We start from the raw sequence: 17922 nt of genomic DNA on the forward strand, positions 1-17922 counted from the left end.
ACCGAGGTTTGCTTACAATCAGTAATTAAGCTCTGTGAAGAGAACCACGTGCTGCCTCGGTGTATTCAGGACCAGTTCTACGATTTTTGGGGCCCTGGGCAGAAAGGGAATGTGTGAGGCCCCTCTAAATTGCAGAGACATGGCGCATTCAGGGCTGTTTGCATCTGAATAGATGCCCCAGCTCCTGAAGCTGCAGCCCCTCCCTCTCCGTCACCTTCAAGCCCCTCTTAAGTTAACAGCTCATCAAAGGCTGAAGGTGTGAGGGTTGCCATCCCGCTGTGCCTCTCCAATGCTGCTGGGTATCGGAGCCTTGGTACAGCATCGGAGTCTGTTACACCCGACCTCAACAGCATCGGGGTCAAGCAGGGAGGTGGGTGGAAGCTGTGCCGGCTTTAGGGTGGTGAGACCAGTGCCCGGTTAAAATTACGGACAAATGGCGTCCGTTAAAGAATCCTTCACGGACAACGGACAGACTGCCGAAATTACGGACTGTCCGTGAAATTTACGGACGGTTGGTCACCCTATTTGTATCCCTAAATAAATGGCATTGTCATTTCTATTGGCATTAGCTTTTTTTTTGCATATGTGATACCTATTGCATTAGCAGAGAGAGAGTGAGGTAGTGAGATAGAGAGAGAGAGTGAGGTATTGAAATAGAGAGTGAGGTAGTCAGTAGAAGGTTTTAATATTTATATTTCATTCATCTAATATAAGGCCCAAATGGACAGAAACCTTACTGCGAATTCCAGAAAAATAAAACGTTGTTCACACATTTGCTGTGCTTGTTTTGTATTCTTTTTTATTTCTGTATTTTTTTGTAACTGTCGCTTATTATTTGTATACTTAATCAATATTGTGTGCTATATAAAAGTACATCGAAAATAGTATGTTTTTACATGCAGGGTCGGACTGGCCAATAGTATGTTGTGGCAGCGTCGGAGGTGCTGGTCCGGCTCTTTGTGGGCCTGTTTCATGGTTTATAGAGGCCGTTTTCTCCGCTGATTTCCCTTATTTTAGCACACACATTGCACGAGCAAGCATACATGCACCCAACCTTCCATACCTTGCAAAACACTTCTACAGCCTGTGTTTACACGTTAAAAAGTGCCCTGGTTTGCAACTCAGGGCACTTTTTTTCAACTCTCTGAGGGCCACTTTTAATTTGGCGCACAGGCCTATTTTCTGGCCCAGTCCGACCCAGGGCAAGCTACCTTTGCGCAAAAGTACCGCTGAAGAGAGTGGTTGTGCTGGGAGTTAGCCATTCTAAAGTAACCCCGGGAAGGGACTTTCAGGGAAAGGGAGTACTTTACTTGAACACTTTCAGTGTAGGAGTTTGAGTTTTTCTTTTTTTTTTAAAGAACTCCTCCTTGGTGCATGAAACAGAAACGGGTTTGAGCAGTTTGAGATTGGAAGGTTTAAGACTGGAAGTGTGGGGGTGGGCATGCGTGCCAAGAGCATACAGGGTAATCGGGAGGGTGGCTGTAGTGTTTAATGTTTGTGGGGGCAGCCTGTAACACCTTGACAGATAGGCCAAATGTTGTTTGAGCGACGAGGCGGGATGGGAGAGGCTGTTTCCATTTGCAGTTTATTTTGAGCTAAGAGTTATTTGCAAGTGTCGAATGAAAAGATGGGAGTTATTCCACTTTTCTGGGTTATTAAAACACTCGTTGAACACAATCAAAGTGAAAGCACCGCCTTCAGATAAACGGAATGTGCCAACTCCCACGGAGGAGGTATGGATAGACCAAAAGTAAAGTTTTACCTCGTCGTTAATTTGTAATTATGGGCCGCCTTTTGACATTAAGAAGCCCATAGATAAACGCCGAGCCAGGAAACGCCGGACTTGAAACGCTGAGCAGCAAGGAAGAGGCGACCCCACGTCCCGCTCCGTAAAGACCGCGCATAAAATGGCCAAAACTTCCGATGTTGGAAGGTTTAAGACTGGAACTGTGTGGGGGGGGGCATGCGTGCCAAGAGCATACAGGGTAATGGGGAGGGTGGCTGTAGTGTTTGTTTGTGGGGGCAGCCTGTAACACCTTGACAGATAGGCCAAATGTTGTTTGAGCAACGAGGCGGGATAGGAGAGGCTTTTTCAAACCCACGCAAATCAACGTTGCCGGTGCTCATGTAAAGCGCTCCAATACCTTCGGGTCCAGTTCGCGCTATAGTCACACACACATGCGATGACATACGCTGGATCTGGAAAGCCCGGTTGCGATTGTCCCCAAAACAGACACCACCAGGTGGGTGCGGAAAGTCCAGATGATACAATAGGGTAATGCAGACATATACTAGGTTATTGCACACATCGTGAAACATGCGGGCATGAAGATCCAGACATTGCATTAAAGGCGAGGGACTAACATTTCGCATCCCCTGAACTTTGCGCATTAGATAACGTGCCTGCCAATCATGCGGACGCTGATCAAAACTCGAAGGTTCAAAATAAGACGGAGGGTTCTTGGGAAAGGACGGGGACGATGGCGTTTCCTTTTCCTTTGTTCTTACAAGCCCCCAAAGGTAAAATGGAAGGAAACAAAACAAACAGAAAACTGCAGCTTCTCATCCTAACTTGCTGCTACAGCAATTACTCCCGCCCCTCAGAGTGTTCGCGCTCCATCATCATTGGGTCGTCTAGTAAGATGCGCCGCGCCCCATTGGCGGCTTCGAGTTTCCGATCGGGCGGCCGGCTGTCTATCAGTGTGAAAGGAGGGGGGCGTTGTTCCCGCCTTCCAGTGAGCAGGACAGAGAAGCGCTCGTATAGGCAGTGAATTAAGCTGAGCTTCTGAAACACCAACATGGAGGCTCACGGGTGGTCTTTGCAATTTTAGTTGCTTATTCGACATGAGGCATGGTTTGAATATCCAACAAAAAGCTCTATTTTAATCTTCAAGGTTTGTGCTGCTGCGGCGAGCGAGCCCAGCTTCCAGTCATTGAGGGAATCGCCCCGAACACCACCGCCTTTCTCCGAGGCAAAGCAGAAATGCCTCGGAGAAACGCAGTGGCGTTTTCGGATTCGGGGGCGTGTTTCTTTTTCTCTCCTCTTGCCATTGGCTGGAGGAGAGAAAAACACGCCTAAAAAAGGGCGTGGCTAAAAAGTGGAAAGAAGAGCACGGAACACGCCCCCGAATCTGAAAAAGACGGAGCTTATTTGGAGGGACGGCTCTCTCCTCCAATGGCTGGCCTCTGTTTAGGAAGCCAGCCAATGGAGGAGAGGCAAAAAGAGAGGCGGGCTAAATAGCCACTCTAAGAATCATAAGATCTCCGGACTTCCGGTTCTGCCTTCGGCAGACCGGACGGTCCCTCGACCTAAAAAACATAAGTCGCAGTTCTCAACAAGCATTTGCAATGCAATAGGTCTCGCATTTGTGAGAGTTAAAGCTATTGGCGTTGTAGATGCTAATGTTTTTTATGTATGGATTTTGTTTTGGAGTGCAATGGATGTATAGTGTAATTATGTGGGTTGTATTGGAATTGTTATTGTGGAATTATGTGTGGTGTAGTGTATTTGTTTAGTGGAATTATGTGGTATGGTTAGGCTTTCCTGTTTTCAGTTTCTATTTTGGGTAAATTCTGGTGGAGTTTTTTCCAGTGTTTTCAATACCTTAAAAAAACAGTGGTTATCAGTGGTTACATATTTTCACACCATTAAAACAAGCATTGGCATAGCCAATAGGTCTCGCCTTTGGGACCTTATAAGTGTTTAGCCATGCAACAGTTGCATAACTAAATACTTATAAGGTCCCAAAAGCGAGACCTATTGGCTATGCCAAGCGGCCGCGAAAGTGATCGCGATCAAACATCAAAGCGGCCGCGAAAGTGAAAGTAATCGCAGAAAAGCGCGAGTAATCGCAGAAAAGCGCGGCGCGAGCGCCCGCGCACATGCACTGTAGCTCTAGGCTGGCCTGGTAGCACTTTTTGGAGCCCTCTCAAAAAGTCTCGCCAGACCAGCGCATGCGCTGGGTCAGGCGAGACCTAAACAACAGAAACAGTGTTTTTCCAGTTTTTATGGAATGTTTTGCTTTTAATTATTGCTTTCTTTCTGCACTGATAGTACATGTGTGAGGCAGCGTGTGTACAAGGTATATGAGGTTCAAATACATTTGTACAAATCAAACTTATTGTAGCACACCATACAATTCTTCTTTAGTGAGTCTTTGGTCATGCCCACTCGCTCTTTCCTTCCTATGTAAATGTTTATCTGTGAAAAGGTCCTTTCAACATTGGCACTTGAGATGGGCAACGTCAAAACAGCTAGTACACAATTTGCTACCTCTGGCCAATGACATAGCTTTCCATGCCAATACTAGTGCACCTGAAGATTGTGGTTCTCAAGGACATTGTTCCGCAACATGTACATTGAATCGGGCACATATACCCTCAGTTATTGAAGCGGTCAAAAATTAAGCAGTACTTTTCAATGTCCGGAGAAAATTCAGAAGGGATCAATAACTTGTGCAGAGTACCTCAGTGAGGCTTCATTAACTTCAAATGCCACGGTTGGTGAAGAGACATTTCTATGCATCGTTACAAGCCATTTCCTTTAGACTGTAAAATAACATTTCCTGAATTGCTTCTCAACATTTCTTTGCTTGCTAAGTGGCAAGAATTCTAACATGGAGCATGTTGCAGTGCCAAAGTCACTAAAAGTGTTGCCCAGCCTACTCTCAAGGAGATGTTTCACATCTACACCAATTACACTGAACATTTGGTAGACATGGGTGTTTTTGTACTCTAGTTTTTTGATTTTGTCCAATACACCAGTCATGCTTTCCAGTAAAAACCTATGCATGCAGTAGACTGTACTTTTTTGCATCACTATCAATATGTGACCAAAGATCATCACATTTCTGTCCTTTGGCATCATCACTAAGCAAAAATTCTGTAAACGATCGCCACATCGATGATATAGCATTCACAGGGTCTAGGGTTGAGAACCAGCGTCTAAATGACACAGTCAGGATGACTTTGATGCCACACAAAGCACAAAATGAGGAATAGTAGCATTTTAGTTCCTGGGCGTACCGAAACAGTGCACTAGAATGGACTACAAAGTCAATAGCATTGTTTATGAACTCTGAAGATTGCAAAGATGCTTTCAGCATACCATCTAGCAAGTGACAAGGATCTCTTACAGGAAAGCACTTCAGCTCAGGTATCGATTTTGACAGGTCATCATACAACTTTTTCATATACGTAGCTGAATTACTGAAAATACAAACAATATCACTCCAATCGTTATTGAACTTGGTAGGAACTTTTTGCAGCAGCATTCCAAGTGGCACTAAGGTTTACCTATCAGTGAAATCAAATGTAGCCAAAATATCAAACATGATTTTGATATTTCCTGATTCTGTACAGTTTATAAAATAACTAAATAAGACATAAAACTTGCTTCTAAACAATGCATATTTTAACCAAAGACCACAAAACTGAAAAAAGCAGAAGGAAGAAGAAACAATATTTTAGTGACATCCGTAACAGCAAAACTGAAGCCGAATAATGTTAGCCCAATCTTTCTTGCTGCTGCCTTGTATAACAAAGTTACATTTTATTGACCCCTTCAGGTACAAATAAAAATGACTTTTTCACTCATCTTTTCCTTTCTTTGAATAGCACTTAGTTTGGGCTCGTGAAGGTTTTTTTTCAGTTTTTATATGTTTACATTGGTGATGGCTATTTTCCTGTCTGTGGGATTTTATCAGTTATTATAGGTTTAAACCTAAAATCAGATAGCCTAGGTATGGTGAATAGATAGTGGTGAAAGGTGAAGAGAATAGACAGAAATAAAGAATGCAGGTAGTTTGTGTGGGAAGCGGTTATTGAAATTGAGACAGGAGTAGAAATAGTGTGTGAGAAAGACAGAAAGAAGAGGGGAGCAAGCCATAGACGCATAACGAAGGAGGTTTTGTGTACGCTGCAGACACCATAAGAAGAGGAGAGTATGGGTTTGAGGGATGGAAACTTTGAAAAGTTATGGGATAGAAACTGTGTTTGAAGATCTGAAGTTAACCATATGAGAGAGGCTGGAATAGTGTGTGAGAGAGCGAGAGAGATAGGTGAGAAAGGGTACGAGAGAGAGCTAAAGGGACAAGTGGAAGGGGCACCTGGGGGAGGCGAGAGGTGGACTAGTGTACAGTGTGAGGAGGTAGAGGAAGGTAGTGTGTGAGTAGCAGTGTAGAGAGTAGACGGGTAGTGTGAAAGGGATGAGCGAGGATACTGGTATTGCGAGATAAGAGTGGGGAGTGTGAGAGAGATGAGAGGGGAAGTAGGTATGTAGTAAAATGTTGGCAGTGTTTACGGGGGACAAAGAGACGCAGAGCACTAACAAAAATTGTCTAGGGAGCAGGACGAAGTTTTAATATTGTAACTGTTGTGATGGTGTTGTAAATTTGTGCCCGTTGCTGTGTGGACTGAAATATAATTTCAACAATAGACGTGCCATGCATAGAATGCAGCGGAGAGGATATACATGCTGAATTGATAATGGATTACTGGTTGTTGCACTAGTACACAAAAATGCCCTTTTTAGAATATAATTAAAAGACAAATTAAGGTTCACATAAAAGCAGCTTGCCAAAATATTATACAATTTCATTGAATGCAGAATACATGCCTCTCTAGAGTCAGCAGACACACTGTTCAAGATTGCCCCATGTAGGCCAAACAGCTCTAATAATTCCTTCCACAAATCATTGTTTAGTGGTAAATTACTTCAGATATTTTTGGCTGCTAAAGCGAGAGAAATTGATTTATCTCAACCTCGGTCTACCTCAAAGTATGATTATTTAGGCACAAGCTTTTAACAGAGACACATTTTTTATTGCAGACTTTTGTGAACCATTTTACTGAATAAAAGTTACACATGAAGACAAGTTTTAAGGGGTTCGGTGATTTTTATTTGATCGGTGCACTCAAGAAACTGAATGAAATTAAAGAAAAGTGGACCCAGTTCCTAACAGTACTAAGGGGAACGTAGGTGACTCAGTATTTTCCAGGACTGTGAGGGAGTCTGGCAGGACTTCGAACAGGTGAAGTAGGGTTTAATCCCTGGCAGCACAGGACACCAGGATGGTGATTAGTAATAAGTTGTACTATAGGTTATGACACTCGGTATCCGGCATAAACTACCACAGCTTGTGACATCGTTTTTTGTGTAATGGACCTCCGGTTTACATTTTTGTGTAGCTCTGATTGCAGCAGTGGAAAAGGGAACGCAAGAGCTGGACATCAGTGAAACACAGAGACATGATATGTCCTGGGAAACATGGGGAAGACAGGATGAGGCGGTGCACAGACAGAATATCGAGTTTTTAATTTCGACCTACCGTAATATCGAGTTTTAAATATCGTAGGTCAAGAATATCGACTGCAAGAATAGTCAAGAATATCGACAGTAAGGTAAGAAATATCATTTTTTAAATATCAAAGACAGTAATATCGTTTGTAAAAATATTGTTGTTAATAATATCAATGTTTATATTAGTGTTCTGTATTTTAGTATGTGTGTTAAAAGTTTTTGATGTAATTTTTTGGTATAAGTGTAGATTTTTTTAATGTATGTGTTAATTTTTATCAGTAAATAATTTTATGTAAATTAATTTTTGCATATTTTAGTTCTGTAACGGGTTGTGGGTTTATAGGGGAATAGGGTGGGAAGTAATTTAGTTATACAAAAGTAATTATTCATTTTTATTTATTCTTATTTATAATTAATTTATCATTAACTATTAATTGGTTGTTAATTAATAATAATTAATTAATACATAATTATATAAATTGTGTTATTTGTTTGTGGGTTTATAGGGGAATAGGGTGGGAAGTAATTTAATTATAAAAAAAAGTAATTATTAATATGTATTTATTAGTATTTATAATTAATTTATTATTAATTAATTATTAATTGGTTATTACTTAATATTAATTCATTAATAGATAATTATATAAATTGTGTTATTTTTTTAGGAGCGGGTTGTGGGTTTATAGGGGAATAGGGTGGGAAGTAATTCAATTAGAATAAAGTAATTATTAATATTTATTTAGTAGCGTTTATAATTAATTTATTATTAATTGGTTATTAATGAATATTAATTAATTAATAGATACTTGTATTAATTGTGTAATTTTTTTAGGAGCAGGTTGTGGGTTTATAGGGGAATAGGGTGGAAAGTAATTTAATTATAATAAAGTAAATATTCATATTTATTTATTAGTATTTATAATTAATTAATTATCAATTAATTATTAATCGGTTACTTATTTTTAATAATGATTTAATTGATAAGTATATTAATTTTAACCCTCTGCTATCCAACACTTTCCCTACTGTTGCACTCTCTGTAGTGGGAATAGTAATTTTTACTCCTAAAGCTATCCAACACTTTCCCTACTGTTGCACTCTTTGGAGTGGGAATAGTAATTTTTACCCCTACTCTATCCAACCATTTCCCTACTGTTGCACTCACTGGAGTGGGAATAGTAATTTTTATCCCTACGCTATCCAACACTTTCCCTACTGTTGCACTCTTTAGAGTTGGAATAGTAATTTTGACCCCTACGCTATCCAACACTTTCCTTACTTTTGCACTCACTGGAGTTGGAATAGTAATTTTTACCCCTCCGCTATCCAAACCTTTCCCTACTGTTGCACTCACTGGAGTGGGAATAGTAATTTTTACCCCTACGCTATCCAACATTTTCCCGACTGTTACACTCACTGGAGTGGGAATAGTAATTTTTACCCCTTCGCTATCCAACACTTTCCCTACTGTTGCACTCTGTGGAGTGGGAATAGTAATGTTTACCCCTACGCTATCCAACTCTTTCCCTACTCTTGCACTCTCTAGAGTGGGAATAGTATTTTGTACTTCTCCGCTATCCAATTCTTTCCCTACTGTTGCACTCACTGGAGTGGGAATAGTAATATTTACCCCTCCGCTATACAAAACGTTTCCTACTGTTGCACTCACTGGAGTAGGAATAGTAATTTTTACCCGTACGCTATCCAACACTTTCCCTACTGTTGCACTCTCTGGAGTGGGAATAGTAATTTTTACTCCTACGCTATCCAACACTGTCCCTACTGTTGCACTCACTGGAGTGGGAATAGTAATTTTTACCCCTTCGCTATCCAACACTTTCCTAACTGTTGCACTCTCTGGAGTGGGAATAGTAATTTTTACCCCTACGCTATCCAACACTTTCCCTACTGTTGCACTCTCTGGAGTGGGAATAGTAGTATTTACCCTTGCGCTATCCAACACTTTCCCTACTGTTGCACTCTCTGGAGTGGGAATAGAATGTTTTACCCTTACGCTATCCCACACTTTCCCTACTGTTGCACTCTCTGGAGTGGGAATAGTCATTTTATCCCCTCCGCTATCCAATATTTTCTCTACTGTTTTAGTTAATGTAGTGTAAAATGTATTTTAAAAAGATTAAAAATATTGTAATATTTTAATTTGTCATATATATTATTTATTTATATTATTGGTGTATGTGTATATATATATGTATTAATAATTTTTTATGTTTCTTAATAATTTATAAGTTATTAAAATAATAATTTCTAAATATTATTAAGTAAGTATATATATTATATTTTATCAAACCTCCAAGGCTCCCACCTGTGGAGACACACTCTGACATCCACTGCAGCAACCTTCATGAAGTAAAAGACGGATCGGCGGCGGATCCAGTTTACAGCATGCCTGTCGATTCAAGCCTGACGGGTTTCGTGCTCATTGCACTCTTCAGAGGCGCGACAGTCATTTTGGCATAGAGGCCACACCACCCACTTAAAAATATGAGCCCTCCAATGGGAGACTCCAATGAGTCTGCGTTGGATTGTGGGTCTTGTAGTGTGTGCCTCAGTTGTGTGCCGCTGTCTGAGACGTTTTAAGCGCACCAATTAGCCTCCACTCGCACATCTGGCTTGTCAATCCTCCATGGATGCCTCCATATTGAGACTCCGTGATTCGGAGCTCCGTGGCCCCAGGCCCCAAATTTCCGGGTGGTGCATCTCCCGCAGCTGGGAGGCCGCGTAAAAATCAAAGCTCCAAGGTTCCCAATCTTAACAATAAATTACACTTCCCCAAGAATTATCACACGTGAAATGCACAAGCTTGAATCAAATCCCTTAAGCAAGCAAACTCTGCACTATATGGCACGCAGAGGCCGCTGGCAGCAGTGAGAAGCCAGCACTCCAAATAAGGGGCAATCGAAGCTCGAAAAGAACCGCAGGCATGGTCAGTCTCTAGGGCCCCGAAAAAAGACTTTGGTATTGGCAGGTTAAGTGTCGTCATCTGGTGATGTGGTCAGATAAATGCAGCTGGCTATTCCAAGTAAAAGTCCATACAGAGGAACACCGCATCAGTGACATTGAGGTGCCGATTAGGATCCTGGGAAAAATTTCCCCGTACGACTCGTATCCGGTCTTTTTACCGTACGAATCGTACAAGTGCCGTACAAACTGCCAAGTACGATTCGCATGGGAAAAAGTCCATACGAATCGCATTGGGAATAATTCCCCACACGTCCTCGGGTTGGAAAATGTGTCCGACACGTCCCCGGACGATTTACCATACAAATGTGAAAACTGAAGTCCGACCGCGCAAGTACGATCCATCCCGTGCGTCCGATGTCACAACCGTATGGAAAAAACACCATCCGCACCGAACTCCCATAGCAACCATGGAGACATGTGGCCGCATACGCGCCGAACACCCCCCCCAGCCCCTGTATGTACGCGCCCAACCACCCCCCCAGCCCTCGTATGTACGTGCCGAACCCCCCCAGCCCCCGTGAGTACGCGCCGAACCCCCCGTGTATGTACCCCTGTGTACGTACGAGTCGTACCCCCGTGTATGTACCCCCGTGTACATACGAGTCATACCCCCCGTGTATGTACACCCGTGTACGTACGAGTCGTACCCCCCCGTGTATGTACGGTGCGTACCCCCAGCGCTACGCGCTGGGGGTACGCACATACACGGGGGGTTCGGCGCGTACTCACGGGGGCTGGGGGGGGTTCGGCACGTATTCACGGGGGCTGGGGGGTGTTCGGCGCATACTCACGGGGGCTGGGGGGGGGTACGGCGCGTACCGGGCCCCCTAATCTGGTCGTTTCGTGGCGTACTTCGCTTTTCCGGCACTTTTTGGGTGCCGTAAAAATATTGCCGTCCGGACTGCTGTCGGTTCGAATCGTACTTCCTGGTTCGTGAAACGCTGCCTGAGAGCGTCCCGACGTCACGTCGGCGCTTTTCCCCGGATCACATTTGTATGTATCTTTTCGTCGGTCGGTGTTTTGTACGACTCTTACGGAAATGGTGTTTCCGTGCGAATCGTACTTGCATGTTTGTAAAGTTTTACAACCGGGTACGAGTCGGACGGAGAAAAGCCTCCGTCCGACGGTTCGTACCCGGTTTCTCCAGGATCCTAATCGGCACCAATATGCCCCACCCCCCCGCCCACTCGACAGTGTCCATCATCACAACCATCTGTAAATTGTGTTTATTGGAGGGACTGCCTTTTCAAACCAACGCATTTCAAGGAACCTTCTGTATCGGAACACCCTTCCTTTTTCTAAAAGTTTGTTATAAGGAATATGTGATATTCCATAGGCCCTGTGTCTGAACTCTGTTACTTCAACAGCACACAGATCAAGAAAGAACAACTCACGAGTGTTTGATTGCTGTAATCTAACTACAAAATATTTTAGAACTTAATATTCCATTTTTCAATAGACGAGCGCATGTGATTTGCCTTTTGCAGACCGACGAATCATGATACCAACTACCCTTCCCCTCAGAGCTAAACTTGTAGTTCTTGTGCCTGAAATTCCCACTGCCCATCTTGAAACCTTACACTTGTGACGTGCCCACAGCCACCCCTAAATGTGAATTCCTGTATTCCCGGGAAACGCCCACTGCCCCAGCATGATACTACTTGAAGTGTTACCTGCCTTTTGCTCACACCAACTCTTAAACAAGCGTGGCACTGCCACTGCCCTCCCCCAACTCCGAACCCGGCACTGGGCATGTGTGTGTAGATGCCTAGCAGTGGGGCTATCTGCTGAATGGCCGTATGCGCGCCGTCTTTTTACTTACTTATGCTGCATTATAAACGGGGCTCGAGTCGGAGTACCACGCGGGTGGACGGCGTCACCCCACTTATTTTACCGGGAGCTCGATAACTGGAGCAAATGGAGCCACACATTCACTCTTTGGCCTCTCTGGGGCAAGATCGGAGCTCATTCAGAACGCTGCTCACCCGCTGGCTTCTCTGATGCAATTACATCTAAGGGGTGAGCGAGGGGAGGCAATGAGTCTGATGGTGCAAGCCACCTTTCGTGACGTCACTTCCTGTCGTGACGTCAGCGTCCCCCCCACTTATTTTTTTAGGGCTTGTGCCCTGGTTATAAATACATTTAAAGATGCGGCCACAGGGGGCAAATTGATAACAGGCAAGTAGCGACCCGGGAGGGGTGGTGGGGGCGGGTTGTCAAGAAGGGTGAAGGTGCTGGTTGGGACGCAGGGGAGCATTGAGAGTGCAATGGAAACTGCCGGCAGTACCCAGACTGCGCTCACAATTCAGTTATTTGGATGTCCTCACGTAAGGACTGCGTGCCCGTCGATGCTCGTTCCCAGCAATACTGCAGTGGAGTTCAGTTTTGAAACAAGCATTTGCAATGCACTAGGTCTCGCATTTGCTAGAGTTAGAGCTATTGGGTTTGTAAATGACAATGTCTTTTGTCAATGTGTTTTAGTTTGGTATGGAGTGGAATTATGTGGGTTGAATTGGAATTGTTGGTTGTGAAATTGTGTGGGGTGGAACTGTGTAGTGTATTTGTGTAGTGGAAATATGTGACATGCTGAATAGGTGGGGTGAAAGCTGCACAGAATAGATTGAAAGGAAGAAAGAGAGGGATAGGTAGTTTGTGCACAAAGTGGTGAATGAAGAAAGAGAAGGAAGGGGAGAGCAGGCCACAGATGCATAAAGAGGGAGTGGCAAGCGGTAAAAAGTGTTATAAACAAAATACCTATATTCCACTTCAACCACACCAGTTATACAAATCCTAAAACTCCGCCCTACTTTTACAAATCAAGCCCTCTCCTTACACAAGCCCCAGATGCTCACTTGTTAGGTCGTAGAATTTCTCTGCTTTGAGCTGCGCCAAAAGGCCCTAAATACCCCATTGCACCACTAGATCAATTGCTGCTCCTTGGGGAAGTCCCTGCAGCTCCAAGAAAGTGCAAGGAAACAGTCAAACGGAAATCACTCCCAGCCCGCCTCCTAAGTGCACTTCCACCAATGCAATTATGACATTTGACGACTAGCCAATGAGATGAGTAACTTGTTCCTGCACTATCTGGTTTTGATGCCTGCTGCCAATGGGCAATTAAAAAAAATGTGTGTATATATTTTTATATGATTGTCTAAATGCTATTCAAAATTATTTAAATGTAAGCACTTTTCCTGCTTTAGTGTTTTTCTAAAGTGAAATTATTGGCGCTTTCAAGATGGCAGGTTTATTAGAGGACCAAACAGTAAGGTGTGCTCTCCAAATAAGTCACAAACATTGTGAAGCTGGGACTAATTTATTCCTAGTATGACCATGCGCGATAGCCGTGGCTAAGCCCGCATTGTTGTAAAAACAAAAACCAGCACATGCCAAGTGAGTGCCAGGATAGCAAAATAATTGAGGATGCTGACGTTCTTAAAACTCAAAGCCAAAAAAAGGTGCAGCTGAGCCATCTTTTTAATTTGATTTAATCTGGTCGCGAGGAGGTGGTGGTAGAGGGACAGCACAGCACGGTCGAGATTAAGTGAACTTCAATGGGCGCAAAAGCTTAACACACACCTACAGTGTAACACGAGCATGTAAAGGATGCAGAACACAAAAAAAGTGAAAGCACAGCAGCATGAAGTGTGTGCCGCGGTGACCATGAAGAACAAAACAAGCATTGGCATACCCAATAGGTCTCGCCTTTGGGACTTTGTAAGTGTTTAGCCAGAGCTATTGGTTTTGCCAATGTCTTTAAGCTATGTTGTAGAGCATTGTGACTTCTGTACACCATGTTGAAAAGTTATAATAAAAAATGTTACGAAAGCAGTCTTCGAGCACGACAAAAAGTAGAGTAGAGTGAGAGAGCAAGAGTTATATGAAGTGAAAGAAAGAGTAAAAGAGAGATTCGAGATGGAGGAAGTAAGCAAGTGCATGAGGCTGGGGCCTGGAACAGTATTGGAGCTAGGTCTGCAAGGTATAGTCGAAGTACTTGGCACAGGTAAGTGGGACAGGCAGGGCCAGGTAGTGTCTGCTTAATGGCTGGTTAGCTGCAGCAGAAATTAAGTAGCAACGTGGCTAAGAAGGACTTCCAGGGGCAAGGGGCAGTACTGGAGTGGGCAGCACTAAACAATCCTCTCCCACACATAAGTACAGGCTGCAAAGTACTGGAGATCTAGTCACTGACGAGGGAACACAAAGGAGCACGCTGGGCGGGCGTGGCCCTGGCTGCGTTCAGTCAGTGGGGGTGGCATGTGGTGGTGGGTTACGGTCTGGTGGACACTTTAATCACTGCGGAGCAATAAAACGTGGTTTCAAATCCCATCTTCTTCCCCTGAGCACATTGTGTGATCCGGGCCAATCGTGGTTCGGTTTGAAAGCGTTTAGAAACAGCAGGGGCGGCTCTAGGCTCATGGTGGCCCTGTGCAGGGACTGTAGATAGGGGGCCCCGGAAGAGGGGGTCCGGGCGGGGCGGAGCTCAGGAAGGTGTTTTAATAAAACGTACAGAAAAGGCGTTAGATGACCAGTACCTGCGGCTGCTCCTACCCTTCCGAATTCGTCTCAGAACGATAACATTTAGGAGGAGGAGGAGGAGGAGGAGGAGGGCATTGTGACACACGATGTGAGGGACTGGCACAGACGGCTGCAGGGCCATAACAGGACCTGTGTCCTCTGGATACGTGGGCAGCGATGTAGTAAATAAGGGTTCGTTTTCACCCAGGCACACCAGGAAAACTGCATAAGAAACGAATTTCCGCAACCTCAGCACGTGACGCACTACTCATGTTTACCTACTGTTTACCAAAAACCTATCATGCTTCCCTTTCTTCCCTTTTTCAGCTAAAATGCTTTTTTTCTTTGTATTTAAAAAATTGTAAGACACACTGAGACACAACTTCCTACCACAGTTTGGCAATGTGTGACAGCTAGATGGCACCGCACGCGTCGTAACGTTCCGAGTCCAACCACCAGAAAGAATGCAGACTGATGACACACGCCACGCCGCACGCGGGAAGCAGTTTGAGGAGGTTGAGTCTGCGCAGATCACTCTATCCCCACGGAGACAGAAACACTAATAGGCAGCGTTACTGACCCAAAAAGAAAGACAAAATGACAGACAGCACTGACACATCCAGAAAAATACAGGGAGTAAAGGAACCCTGCATTCAGAGACACTCATGCCTGTTGCCCGCTTCATCCGCCTGGAAGGCAGATGTCTCACCGGCATCCAGTCACCGCTGTCCCGAGTGGACAGACAGACGGACGTGGTCCGGTATGCGGCCCTCAGGCCGATAAGAGCTTGTGACAGGGCTCGGCCGGACGCGGAGGCTCTCAGATATCGCGGACGCCACCAGCTCAGCAGTAAAAGGCTTCGTCCCGAGCCGCGGACGGACAATAGAAGACCAGACAGACAGAGCAAGATGGCGGCGTCCGCGAGCGCGCCGCGCGACCGTTGCGGGGGAGGCGCGAATCAGGAACGAGGAACACAGGTGCGGGAAGGGGGGGGTGACGATCAGGGTGTTTGCAAGTTAGTGGAAGCCGGAGGCCGCCAAATCCCTGCCAGGGGCCGCCACGAATATGTATTGTATCCTGTGGTCGAAGAGGGGAAAAAAAGTAGGGGAACTGTGGGCGGAGAATCAGAGGGCGGGAATAACCTGAGGATTGGATCACAGGGGCGGTGGGTGAGATTTTAAAGTGGTGGGGCGCAAACGAATTAGCATACAGCACCGTAGCGAGCGAGCGCAGCGACCGAGCCCGAACCCCAAAAGGGGGGTTTGGGGGGATAACCCCCCCCAAGAAAATTTTGAAAAAAAAGAAGAAAAATCGTGCATTTTCAAGCAAATTTGAGAAAGCAGGAAGGTTAATAAAGCAATTGTGAAAGTGCAGTTATTACATTAATAGATGGCATAACATAGGTAGCTGCTTATTCAGTATTACCACAGAGCTTCATACATTCTGTCCTATTATGCTCAGGTGCTGAATTCAGACTATAAGACTCATGGAAATCTCAGCTCTAAGAGTAGAAGAAGTTGCACAGCAGTGTAATGGTTGCCAGGCTCGTTCCGCAGGAGCGTCAGGAACTTGAAGAAAAGTCCACAGTCTTCCCCTACGGCCTTCCGACTCTATTAGACTCTAGAGTAACGAATGGCACGCAAGGGGAAAACAGGGAAACAAAACAAGGAAAGGCGGGGGAAGAAAAACAGTCTTACAAACAACATACTGAATAAGACTCTAGAGTAACGAATGGCAAGCAAGGGGAAAACAGGGAAACAAAACAAGGAAAGGCGGGGGAAGAAAAACAGTCTTACAATATACTGAATATAAAAGAGGCAGCGCAATGCGCTGTTACCGTGATTCTGGTTGAGCTGAACTTTGTACACACACTTCACATAGGTCCACGCAAGTACCCCAAATATAAATGGTATAAAGCAGTGTTTCCCAAACTGTGGTCACATTCCCAGGGGGGTCCTCAGGCAGTAATTTTAAAAGCACAAAAAAGTTCCTTGTAGAATCAGCAGTTTTCCAGCAACAATAAAAGTGTCAAGATTACGTCGGTGATTAATGTACCTGCTGGAGAGAGATGAGAGTTGTGTCAAGTGGCAGCTTTGACTTATCTAATGTAGCACAGAGGGTTAATATGCCTACTGCAAAGAACGTGTACCATGCATTTTGAAAAACATTTTTTATGTGCCTAGGTTAGTGGGTTACTGCTTTAGTCACAGATTCTTTTGTTACTGTGCAGTTCATAAGTGACAACCGTAATCTAGCACAGTGACCTATAAACTGTCATCAAAGAGCTGCTTGCAAGCTGCATGATACAAGTTAGAAACATATGTTTGTTTCAAGTCTTTCATTATCCTAATCCTGCTAAAAAGGTTTATTTGGGTGGAAATACATTGTTATTGTTAAAGTCAATGCTAACCACTGTTATGTTCTGAATCCTGAGTTTGTGCTTCTCCAGACCAAGCACTCTTTAAAAATGCCTACCAGTATGAATAACATGTGAATCCTACACCCTGTAGTCGCATTTGCCTTATGTAACATTTTCTATACACTGATTTACACGTATGAATCATTGTCTCCATGGGGCAGATTTGCAAGAAAATTGACTGTGTGTCGCAAGCCATTTGGCTGCGCCGCACTGAGTCACTTTCGAAGCACAGGGATGCGACATATTTACAACAATATGTTGCATCTCTGTGCTTCCCCCTGTGCTGGCGCACAAACTGCTGCCATACGCCTGCACAGGCACATTTGCACCATGGCAAATGTTATCTTCGAAAAATGATCACAAAATGTGTTTAGGAGTTAGAAGCATAGGAGGGACTGTTGGCTTCAATTTCATTGGCAGTTTGAAATGGCGGATGACGACAAAGGCAGCAGCTCAGAAGCAATCACACTGATGAAATAACAGACTTACAGTCCTTCTTAACTAGCATTTGCAAAGCAATAGGTCTCGCATTTGCGAGAGTATAAGCTATTGGCATTGTAAATGACAATGCCTTTTATTTATCTGTTTTGATAATTAACACATAAAAGGCATTGTCATTTACAATGCCAATAACTCAAAGTCCTGTAAATGCGAGACCTATTGCATTTCAAAGAAACGGACGCCATTGACCCGGGCTGCTTGGAAA

This window comes from Triturus cristatus, chromosome 10 (assembly GCF_964204655.1).
Source record: "Triturus cristatus chromosome 10, aTriCri1.1, whole genome shotgun sequence".
Classification (NCBI taxonomy): Eukaryota; Metazoa; Chordata; class Amphibia; order Caudata; family Salamandridae; genus Triturus; species Triturus cristatus.